The sequence below is a fragment of the Cyclopterus lumpus genome, chromosome 6 (assembly GCF_009769545.1).
Source record: "Cyclopterus lumpus isolate fCycLum1 chromosome 6, fCycLum1.pri, whole genome shotgun sequence".
Taxonomy (NCBI): domain Eukaryota; kingdom Metazoa; phylum Chordata; class Actinopteri; order Perciformes; family Cyclopteridae; genus Cyclopterus; species Cyclopterus lumpus.
Window position 1 is genome coordinate 884,669 of NC_046971.1, and position 12,025 is coordinate 896,693.

General features: G+C 46.5%; 1 protein-coding gene across 5 annotated transcripts in view; it reads left to right on the forward strand.

Moving 5' to 3' along the window:
• The first annotated feature begins 10,396 nt into the window (after positions 1 to 10,396).
• The window catches only part of phf21ab (PHD finger protein 21Ab), a 54,243-nt gene continuing 52,614 nt past the window's right edge, over positions 10,397 to 12,025 (forward strand). For all 5 annotated transcript variants that reach the window (XM_034535164.1, XM_034535165.1, XM_034535169.1 and 2 more), the window contains exon 1: positions 10,397 to 10,634. The gene's annotated coding sequence lies outside the window, so the exon portion shown is untranslated. The remainder of the gene's footprint in view (positions 10,635 to 12,025) is intronic.

Consider the following 12,025-nt stretch of genomic DNA (forward strand, 5'->3'; position numbering starts at 1 on the left):
CATTCTCTCTCCTGACCACCAGGGGGCGACTCCTCTGGTTGTATAGAAGTCTATGCTTCATGTGTTAAAGCTGCATTCTCTCTCTTGACCACCAGGGGGCGACTCCTCTGGTTGTATAGAAGTCTATGCTTCATGTGTTAAAGCTGCATTCTCTCTCCTGACCACCAGGGGGCGACTCCTCTGGTTGTATAGAAGTCTATGCTTCATGTGTTAAAGCTGCATTCTCTCTCCTGACCACCAGGGGGCGACTCCTCTGGTTGTATAGAAGTCTATGCTTCATGTGTTAAAGCTGCATTATCTCTCCTGACCACCAGGGGGCGACTCCTCTGGTTTTATAGAAGTCTATGCTTCATGTGTTAAAGCTGCATTCTCTCTCCTGACCACCAGGGGGTGACTCCTCTGGTTGTATAGAAGTCTATGCTTCATGTGTTAAAGCTTCATTCTCTCTCCTGACCACCAGGGGGTGACTCCTCTGGTTGTATAGAAGTCTATGCTTCATGTGTTAAAGCTGCATTCTCTCTCCTGACCAGCAGGGGGCGACTCCTCTGGTTGTATAGAAGTCTATGCTTCATGTGTTAAAGCTGCATTCTCTCTCCTGATCAGCAGGGGGCGACTCCTCTGGTTGTATAGAAGTCTATGCTTCATGTGTTAAAGCTGCATTCTCTCTCCTGACCACCACGGGGCGACTCCTCTGGTTGTATAGAAGTCTATGCTTCATGTCTTAAAGCTGCATTCTCTCTCCTGACCATCAGGGGGCGACTCCTCTGGTTGTATAGAAGTCTATGCTTCATGTGTTAAAGCTGCATTCTCTCTACTGACCACCAGGGGGCGACTCCTCTGGTTGTATAGAAGTCTATATAAATGACTCTACTTCTCTTGATGTATTCCCTCAGTAAACATTGTAAACATTAGTTTTTGGTCTCAATCTCTAGTTTCAAGTCTTCTTCAATACAGAATGATGTTCATTTAGTAAATTATGGTCATTTAGAGTCAAACAGACCATAAAGCAGGAGATGCTTTAGGGCGGGGCCACAAGGTGACGAATACGGCGTCTCAATGTCTTTCTTATCTACGGCAGCATGACGTCCACCTGAAGGTCCTCTCCTTCTACCCATCAGCATACATAGAACCTTTCATAGGTCTCAATGTCCACCTGAAGGTCCTCTTCTTCTACCCATCAGCATACATAGAACCTTTCATAGGTCTCAATGTCCACCTGAAGGTCCTCTTCTTCTACCCATCAGCATACATAGAACCTTTCATAGGTCTCAATGTCCACCTGAAGGTCCTCTTCTTCTACCCATCAGCATACATAGAACCTTTCATAGGTCTCAATGTCTTTCTTATCTACGGCAGCATGATGTCCACCTGAAGGTCCTCTCCTTCTACCCATCAGCATACATAGAACCTTTCATAGGTCTCAATGTCTTTCTTATCTACGGCAGCATGATGTCCACCTGAAGGTCCTCTTCTTCTACCCATCAGCATACATAGAACCTTTCATAGGTCTCAATGTCTTTCTTATCTACGGCAGCATGACGTCCACCTGAAGGTCCTCTCCTTCTACCCATCAGCATACATAGAACCTTTCATAGGTCTCAATGTCTTTCTTATCTACGGCAGCATGACGTCCACCTGAAGGTCCTCTTCTTCTACCCATCAGCATACATAGAACCTTTCATAGGTCTCAATGTCTTTCTTATCCACGGCAGCATGACGTCCACCTGAAGGTCCTCTCCTTCTACCCATCACCAAAATATCAAAGTTCATCAAACATGTTTCTGTGAAGCTTGAAATGAAACTAACGGCCTTTTGTGTTCCACTGATATGGAACCTCAGATTAATGTAAACAGGACATTATGGCTGAAGAAGTACACCCCGTGACTCACTCCCAACCAATCAGAATGCTTGATTTCATCTACCTGTATTATAATGAAGGTTAATCTCTACCTCCCTCTAGTGGTTCCTCTCAGTCACTGCGTCTCCAGCAGACACACAGTAGAGACTAACTAAAGACACAGTAGAGACACAGTAGAGACGCAATAGAGACGCAATAGAGACACAATATAGACACAATAGAGACATAATAGAGACATAATAGAGACATAATAGAGACACAGTAGAGACACAGTATAGACATAGTAGAGACATAATAGAGACACAGTAGAGTAATAATAGAGACATAATAGAGACACAGTAGAGACACCGTAGAGATATAGTAGAGATATAGTAGAGATACAGTAGATACACAGTAGATACACAATAGAGACGCAATAGAGACATAATAGAGACACAGTAGAGACACAGTATAGACATAGTAGAGACATAATAGAGACACAGTAGAGACACAGTATAGACATAGTAGAGACATAATAGAGACACAGTAGAGTAATAATAGAGACACAATATAGACATAATAGAGACACAATATAGACACAGTAGAGACATAGTAGAGACACAGTAAAGACACAATATAGACACAATAGAGATACAATAGAGACACAATATAGACACAATAGAGACATAATAGAGACACAGTAGAGACACAGTATAGACATAGTAGAGACATAATAGAGACACAGTAGAGTAATAATAGAGACATAATAGAGACACAGTAGAGACACCGTAGAGATATAGTAGAGATACAGTAGAGACACAGTAGATACACAGTAGATACACAATATAGACGCAATAGAGACACAATATAGACATAATAGATACACAGTAGATACACAATATAGACGCAATAGAGACATAATAGAGACACAGTAGATACATAATAGAGACACAATATAGACATAATAGAGACACAATATAGACACAGTAGAGACATAGTAGAGACACAGTAAAGACACAATATAGACACAATAGATACACAATATAGACACAATAGAGACATAATAGAGATACAGTAGAGACACAATATAGACACAGTAGATACACAATATAGACACAATAGAGACATAATAGAGATACAGTAGAGACACAGTAGAGACACAGTAGAGACATAATAGAGACACAATATAGACACAGTAGAGACACAATATAGACACAATAGAAACATAATAGAGATACAGTAGAGACACAGTAGAGACACAGTAGAGACATAATAGAGACACAATATAGACACAGTAGAGACACAATATAGACACAATAGAGACATAATAGAGATACAGTAGAGACACAGTAGAGACTAAGTACATACACAGTAGAGACACAGTAACTCAATCAAGAAAGTAACATTTCTTCAAGAAAGCTAAAACTACAAAAATACCAATAAGTAATACCATAAGTATTACCATGAGTATTACCATAATACCATAAGTTCTACAATGAGTATTACCATAATACCATAAGTTCTACAATGAGTATTACCATAATACCATAAGTAATACCGTGAGTATTACCATAATACCATAAATAATACCATGAGTATTACAATGAGTATTACCATAATACCATAAGTAATACCATGAGTATTACCATAATACCATGAATAATACCATGAGTATTACAATGAGTATTACCATAATACCATAAGTAATACCATAATACAATCCACCATGATGAGCTGGTTCCACCACTGAGGAGCTGGTTCCACCATGAGGAGCTGGTTCCACCACTGAGGACCTGGTTCCACCACTGAGGAGCTGGTTCCACCATGAGGAGCTGGTTCCACCATGAGGAGCTGGTTCCACCATGAGGAGCTGGTTCCATCATTGAGAATATCGTTCCACCATGAGGAGCTCGTTCCACCAATGAGGAACTGGTTCCACCATGAGGAGCTGGTTCCACCACTGAGGAGATGGTTCCACCATGAGGAGCTGGTTCCACCATTGAGGAGCTCGTTCCAGCACTGAGGAGCTGGTTCCACCACGAGGTGCTGGTTCCACCATGAGGAGCTTGTTCCACCATGAGGAGCTGATTCCACCAATGAGGAGCTGGTTCCACCATGAGGTAACACGAATGAGGAGCTGGTTCCACCATGAGGAGCTGGTTCCACCATGAGGAGCTCGTTCCACCAATGAGGAACTGGTTCCACCATGAGGAGCTGGTTCCACCACTGAGGAGCTGGTTCCACCATGAGGAGCTGGTTCCACCATTGAGGAGCTTGTTCCAGCACTGAGGAGCTGGTTCCACCACGAGGTGCTGGTTCCACCATGAGGAGCTCGTTCCACCATGAGGAGCTGGTTCCACCAATGAGGAGCTGGTTCCACCATGAGGTAACACCAATGAGGAGCTGGTTCCACAATGAGGAGCTGGTTCCACCAATGAGGAGCTGGTTCCACCATGAGGTAACACCAATGAGGAGCTGGTTCCACCATGAGGAGCTGGTTCCACCACTGAGGAGCTTGTTCCACCACTGAGGAGCTCGTTCCACCACTGAGGAGCTGGTTCCACCACTGAGGAGCTGGTTCCAGCACTGAGGAGCTTGTTCCAGCACTGAGAAGCTGGTTTCACCATTGAGAAGCTCGTTCCACCACTGAGAAGCTGGTTCCACCACTGAGGAGCTTGTTCCACCACTGAGGAGCTCGTTCCACCACTGAGGAGCTTGTTCCACCACTGAGGAGCTTGTTCCACCACTGAGGAGCTTGTTCCAGCACTGAGAAGCTGGTTTCACCATTGAGAAGCTCGTTCCACCACTGAGAAGCTGGTTCCACGAATGAGGAGCTGTTTCCACGATGAGGTGCTGGTTCCACCAATCAGGAGCTGGTTCCACCACTGAGGAGCTGGTTCCACCATTGAGAAGCTCCATTCCACCACTGAGGAGCTGGTTCCACCATGAGGAGCTGGTTTCACCACTGAGGAGCTGGTTCCACCATGAGGTGCTGGTTCCACCACTGAGGAGCTGGTTCCACCATGAGGTGCTGGTTCCACCACTGAGGAGCTGGTTTCACCACTGAGGAGCTGGTTCCACCATGAGGTGCTGGTTCCACCACTGAGGAGCTGGTTCCACCATGAGGTGCTGGTTCCACCACTGAGGAGCTGGTTCCACCATTGAGAAGCTGGTTCCACCACTGAGGAGCTGGTTCCACCAATCAGGAGCTGGTTCCACCATTGAGAAGCTCGTTCCACCACTGAGGAGCTGGTTCCACCATGAGGAGCTTGTTTCAGCACTGAGGAGCTGGTTCCATCCACTGAGGAGCTTGTTCCACCACTGAGGAGCTTGTTCCACCACGAGGAGCTGGTTCCAGCACTGAGGAGCTGGTTCCATCCACTGAGGAGCTTGTTCCACCACTGAGGAGCTTGTTCCCACACTGAGAAGCTGGTTCCACCACTGAGGAGCTGGTTCCACCAATCAGGAGCTGGTTCCACCATTGAGAAGCTCGTTCCACCACTGAGGAGCTGGTTCCACCATGAGGAGCTTGTTCCACCACTGAGGAGCTTGTTCCACCACGAGGAGCTGGTTCCAGCACTGAGGAGCTGGTTCCATCCACTGAGGAGCTTGTTCCACCACTGAGGAGCTTGTTCCCACACTGAGAAGCTGGTTCCACCATGAGAAGCTGGTTCCACCATGAGGAGCTGGTTCCACCACTGAGGAGCTGGTTCCACCAATGTGGAGCTGTTTCCACCATGAGGAGCTGGTTCCACCACTGAGGAGCTCGTTCCACGAATGAGGAGCTGTTTCCACCATGAGGTGCTGGTTCCACCACTGAGGAGCTGGTTCCACCAATGTGGAGCTGGTTCCACCATTGAGAAGCTTGTTCCACCACTGAGGAGCTGGTTCCACTATGAGGTGCTGGTTCCACCACTGAGGAGCTGGTTCCAACATGAGGAGCAGGTCCCACCATGAGGTGCTGGTTCCACCATGAGGAGCTGGTTCCACCACTGAGGAGCTGGTTCCACCACTGAGGAGCTGGTTCCATCCACTGAGGAGCTTGTTCCAGCACTGAGGAGCTGGTTCCACCATGAGGAGCTGGTTCCATCCACTGAGGAGCTTGTTCCAGCACTGAGGAGCTGGTTCCACCATGAGGAGCAGGTCCCACCACGAGGTGCTGGTTCCACCATGAGGAGCTGGTTCCACCACTGAGGAGCTGGTTCCACCATGAGGAGCTGGTTCCATCCACTGAGGAGCTGGTTCCACCATGAGGAGCTGGTTCCACCAATGAGGAGCTGGTTCCACCACTGAGGAGCTGGTTCCATCCACTGAGGAGCTTGTTCCAGCACTGAGGAGCTGGTTCCACCATGAGGAGCTGGTTCCATCCACTGAGGAGCTTGTTCCAGCACTGAGGAGCTGGTTCCACCATGAGGAGCAGGTCCCACCACGAGGTGCTGGTTCCACCATGAGGAGCTGGTTCCACCACTGAGGACCTGGTTCCACCACTGAGGAGCTGGTTCCACCATGAGGAGCTGGTTCCATCCACTGAGGAGCTGGTTCCACCATGAGGAGCTGGTTCCACCAATGAGGAGCTGGTTCCACCATGAGGTAACACCACTGAGGAGCTTGTTCCACCAATGTGGAGCTGTTTCCACCATGAGGAGCTGGTTCCACCATGAGGAGCTGGTTCCACCACTGGGGAGCTGGTTCCACCACTGAGGAGCTCGTTCCACGAATGAGGAGCTGTTTCCACCATGAGGTGCTGGTTCCACCACTGAGGAGCTGGTTCCACCAATGTGGAGCTGGTTCCACCATTGAGAAGCTTGTTCCACCACTGAGGAGCTGGTTCCACTATGAGGTGCTGGTTCCACCACTGAGGAGCTGGTTCCAACATGAGGAGCAGGTCCCACCATGAGGTGCTGGTTCCACCATGAGGAGCTGGTTCCACTATGAGGTGCTGGTTCCACCACTGAGGAGCTGGTTCCAACATGAGGAGCAGGTCCCACCATGAGGTGCTGGTTCCACCATGAGGAGCTGGTTCCACCACTGAGGAGCTGGTTCCACCACTGAGGAGCTTGTTCCAGCACTGAGGAGCTGGTTCCACCACTGAGGAGCTGGTTCCATCCACTGAGGAGCTTGTTCCAGCACTGAGGAGCTGGTTCCACCATGACGAGCAGGTCCCACCACGAGGTGCTGGTTCCACCATGAGGAGCTGGTTCCACCACTGAGGACCTGGTTCCACCACTGAGGAGCTGGTTCCACCATGAGGAGCTGGTTCCACCATGAGGAGCTGGTTCCATCCACTGAGGAGCTGGTTCCACCATGAGGAGCTGGTTCCACCAATGAGGAGCTGGTTCCACCATGAGGTAACACCAATGAGGAGCTGGTTCCACCATGAGGAGCTGGTTCCATCCACTGAGGAGCTGGTTCCACCATGAGGAGCTGGTTCCACCCACTGAGGAGCTGGTTCCACCACTGAGGAGCTTGTTACAGCACTGAGGAGCTGGTTCCACCATGAGGAGCTGGTTCCACCATGGGGAGCTGGTTCCATCCACTGAGGAGCTGGTTCCACCACTGAGGAGCTTGTTCCATCCACTGAAGAGCTGGTTCCACCACTGAGGAGCTGGTTCCATCCACTGATGAGCTGGTTCCACCACTGAGGAGCTTGTTCCACCAATGTGGAGCTGTTTCCACCATGAGGAGCTGGTTCCACCATGAGGAGCTGGTTCCACCACTGGGGAGCTGGTTCCACCACTGAGGAGCTCGTTCCACGAATGAGGAGCTGTTTCCACCATGAGGTGCTGGTTCCATCCACTGAGGAGCTGGTTCCACCACTGAGGAGCTGGTTCCACCACTGGGGAGCTGGTTCCACCACTGAGGAGCTCGTTCCACGAATGAGGAGCTGTTTCCACCATGAGGAGCTGGTTCCACCATGAGGAGCTGGTTCCACCACTGGGGAGCTGGTTCCACCACTGAGGAGCTCGTTCCACGAATGAGGAGCTGTTTCCACCATGAGGTGCTGGTTCCATCCACTGAGGAGCTGGTTCCACCACTGAGGAGCTTGTTCCATCCACTGAAGAGCTGGTTCCACCACTGAGGAGCTGGTTCCATCCACTGAGGAGCTGGTTCCACCACTGAGGAGCTTGTTCCACCAATGTGGAGCTGTTTCCACCATGAGGAGCTGGTTCCACCATGAGGAGCTGTTTCCACCACTGGGGAGCTGGTTCCACCACTGAGGAGCTCGTTCCACGAATGAGGAGCTGTTTCCACCATGAGGTGCTGGTTCCACCACTGAGGAGCTGGTTCCACCAATGTGGAGCTGGTTCCACCATTGAGAAGCTTGTTCCACCACTGAGGAGCTGGTTCCACTATGAGGTGCTGGTTCCACCACTGAGGAGCTGGTTCCAACATGAGGAGCTGGTTCCACTATGAGGTGCTGGTTCCACCATGAGGAGCTGGTTCCATCCACTGAAGAGCTGGTTCCACCACTGCCAGGAGGGAGTTACAGTAGTCTAGGTGTGAAATGACCAGAACCTGGACCAGAACATGGACCAGAACCTGAACCAGAACCTGGACCAGAACCTGTGCCACCTTCTGCGTAAGAAGAGGACGTGTTCTCCTGATGTTGTACAGCACGGACCTACAGGAGCGTGTTGTTGATACAAGGGGACATAGAATAGACTCAGTAGTATATATCATGTTTATTGTGTTGTTCATTTATATATCATGTTGTTTATTTATATATCATGTTTATTATGTTGTTTATTTATATATCATGTTTATCATGTTGTTTATTTATATATCATGTTGTTTATTTATATATCATGTTTATTATGTTGTTTATTTATATATCATGTTTATCATGTTGTTTATTTATATATCATGTTTATTATGTTGTTTATTTATATATCATTTTTATTATGTTGTTCATTTATATATCATGTTGTTTATTTATATATCATGTTTATTATGTTGTTTATTTATATATCATGTTTATTATGTTGTTTATTTATATATCATGTTGTTTATTTATATATCATGTTTATTATGTTGTTTATTTATATATCATGTTGTTTATTTATATATCATGTTTATTATGTTGTTTATTTATATATCATGTTTATTATGTTGTTTATTTATATATCATGTTGTTTATTTATATATCATGTTTATTATGTTGTTTATTTATATATCATGTTGTTTATTTATATATCATGTTTATTATGTTGTTTATTTATATATCATGTTTATTATGTTGTTTATTTATATATCATGTTTATTATGTTGTTTATTTATATATCATGTTGTTTATTTATATATCATGTTTATTATGTTGTTTATTTATATATCATGTTTATTATGTTGTTTATTTATATATCATGTTTATTATGTTGTTTATTTATATATCATGTTGTTTATTTATATATCATGTTTATTATGTTGTTTATTTATATATCATGTTTATTATGTTGTTTATTAATATATCATGTTTATTATGTATTTATATACAAGTTTATTATGTTATTTATTTTATATCATGTTCATTATGTTATACTTTTATTTATCATGTTATATATTATATATTATGTTTATTATGGTATATCTTTATCATGTTATATATTTATATATCAAGTTTATTATGTTATTTATTTATACATCATGTTTATTATGTTATTTATTTATATATGTTTATTATTATATTTATCATGTTATATATTTATATATTATGTTTAATATGTTATTTATTTATATATCATGTTATATATTATATATCATGTTTATTATGGTATATCTTTATCATGTTATATATTATTTTTAATGTTATTTATTTATTATGTTATATTAATATAATATAATATAACATATTAATATATTATATATGTTTATTATGTTATATTAATATAATATATTCATACATTTGACTTGTGCTTTGTCACATTCCTTCACTTTTATTATCATCCATGTATTTATTAATTACACTGATTGATTGATAACTCCACCTGCACCTCCACCTCCACCTCCACCCCTGGTTCCTCCTGCTCCTCCTCCACCTCCTGCACCTCCACCTGCTCCTCCTCCTCCACCTCCTCCACGTCCTGCACCTCCACCTCCTGCACCTCCTCCTCCTGCTCCTCCTCCTCCTGCTCCTCCTGCTCCTCCTCCTGCTCCTCCTCCACCTCCTCCACGTCCTGCACCTCCACCTCCTCCTGCTCCACCTCCTGCACCTCCACCTCCTCCACGCGTGCGTGCGTGCGTGTGTGTGTGTGTGCGCGCAGACTTTCTCTCCATAGAGTTTCACTGAGTTTACATCCGGGTTTTTTCCCTAGGCAATGGGAGTCGCAGCACCGCCGTTCCTTAGGCAAAGTGAAATAAATTCGCCGCACCGACACAAAAAGTAGTCCGCTTTTCGAACACATTTTCTGCGCGTCTCGCGCCGCCGATCGGTTCGATTTAACGAACTTTAACGGCGGCTCGCGCGCACGTCGCTCGCTCCGTCGCGGTGCCACGCGTGCGAGTTCGACGTGCGAGTAGTTTTTTTCGTGCCCCCCTCTTCCCCCAGCTTCCGCGGCGCAGGGATCCGCGCGGTGCTGCGGCTGCCGAGCTGAATGAGATTGAAGAAGAGTTCTTCTTGTTTTGTAGCTTCAGTTTTCTCTGTTTTTTTACTCCAATCTGCTGAAACTAAACATAAAATACGGCAACAACACAAAGCTGTGCGCGCAGTGGAGAGCGTGCACGTGCGTGCGCTGCGGTTGCGCCGCGGATCGGCTTCTTTACATTTATATATTTAATTACTCCAGAGGAGGACTGCTGCTCAGTAAGTGCACATTGGGGCTTTTTTTAATTCCATAACTTTAATCTTCCGTGTTGTCAAACTCCACCTGTGCGCCGCGATGCTTCTGCATCCGTGCGTGTGCGGTGCGGCGGCGGCCAGGTGAGCGAGCCCGAGCCCGGTGGGCTCCGGGTCCTGGTGCTGCGGGTCCTGGTTCCTGTTTAGCTGCTTCTTATTCTGGGAGTTCTGGAGGACGAGGGGCCGAGACAACTTGCAGCCTCCTCCGCTGCTCGCTGAGCGGAGGGAAGGGGGGAGGAGGAGAGGAGGGGGCCGATGGCGTCCTGGTACCGGGTCCCCGCTCCGGTGGTACCGGGGGGCTCCGCTCCGGCGGCAGCGGGTGTTTCCTGTCATCGCGGCGGCTCTTTGGTGGAAGTTCTCCGGTGTGTCCGCGTTAGCTCAGCGCGGCTAGCAGCGTTAGCTTAGCGTGCTAACGGCACCACTTGTTCTCCGGAACATCTCCCCGGTGTTTGGGTGCGTGTCTCCCCCCGCGGAGCGGCGCCCCGGACCCCGGTGCACCCGGGGAGGGCTCACCTTGGTGGGTTGGTGGGTTGGAGGGGTGGAGGAGGGGGGTTGGGTGGGTGTTATTATAAAGCTGCAGACCGAGGTGTAATAACGAGGTTATAACACGTTTATTACGCAGCACAAACAAAAAGAAACACACTTTTCATCGTGAACTCCGCACTGAGCGGCTCTCATCTTGAAAACCTTCCATTTTAGCTTCTATTCCTCGGCTTTCCTGGGCCCTCTGCGGCGGGGGGAGGGGGGGCCGATGGAAGTTATACCCGGACAACTTCGTGTCCCACTCGGGGGAACAATTACTCCAATTAACCGGGCAGCGGCCGCGCGGCGCCGGGCTTCAAGCGGGTGTTTAGTGAGTGGAGTCCGGCGTGAAGAGACACATGGAGCCCCTTAGAGGTCACGAGGGAGGCGGTGTTTACACAGTACTATGGTACTTATACACAGTACTATGGTATTTATACACAGTACACAGTACTATGGTACTTATACACAGTACTATGGTACTTATACACAGTACTATGGTATTTATACACAGTACACAGTACTATGGTACTTATACACAGTACTATGGTATTTATACACAGTACACAGTACTATGGTACTTATACACAGTACTATGGTACTTATACACAGTACTATGGTATTTATACACAGTACACAGTACTATGGTACTTATACACAGTACTATGGTACTTATACACAGTACTATGGTATTTATACACAGTACACAGTACTATGGTACTTATACACAGTACTATGGTACTTATACACAGTACTATAGTACTATAGTACTTATACACAGTACTATGGTACTTATACACAGTACTATAGTACTTATACACAGTACTATGGTACTT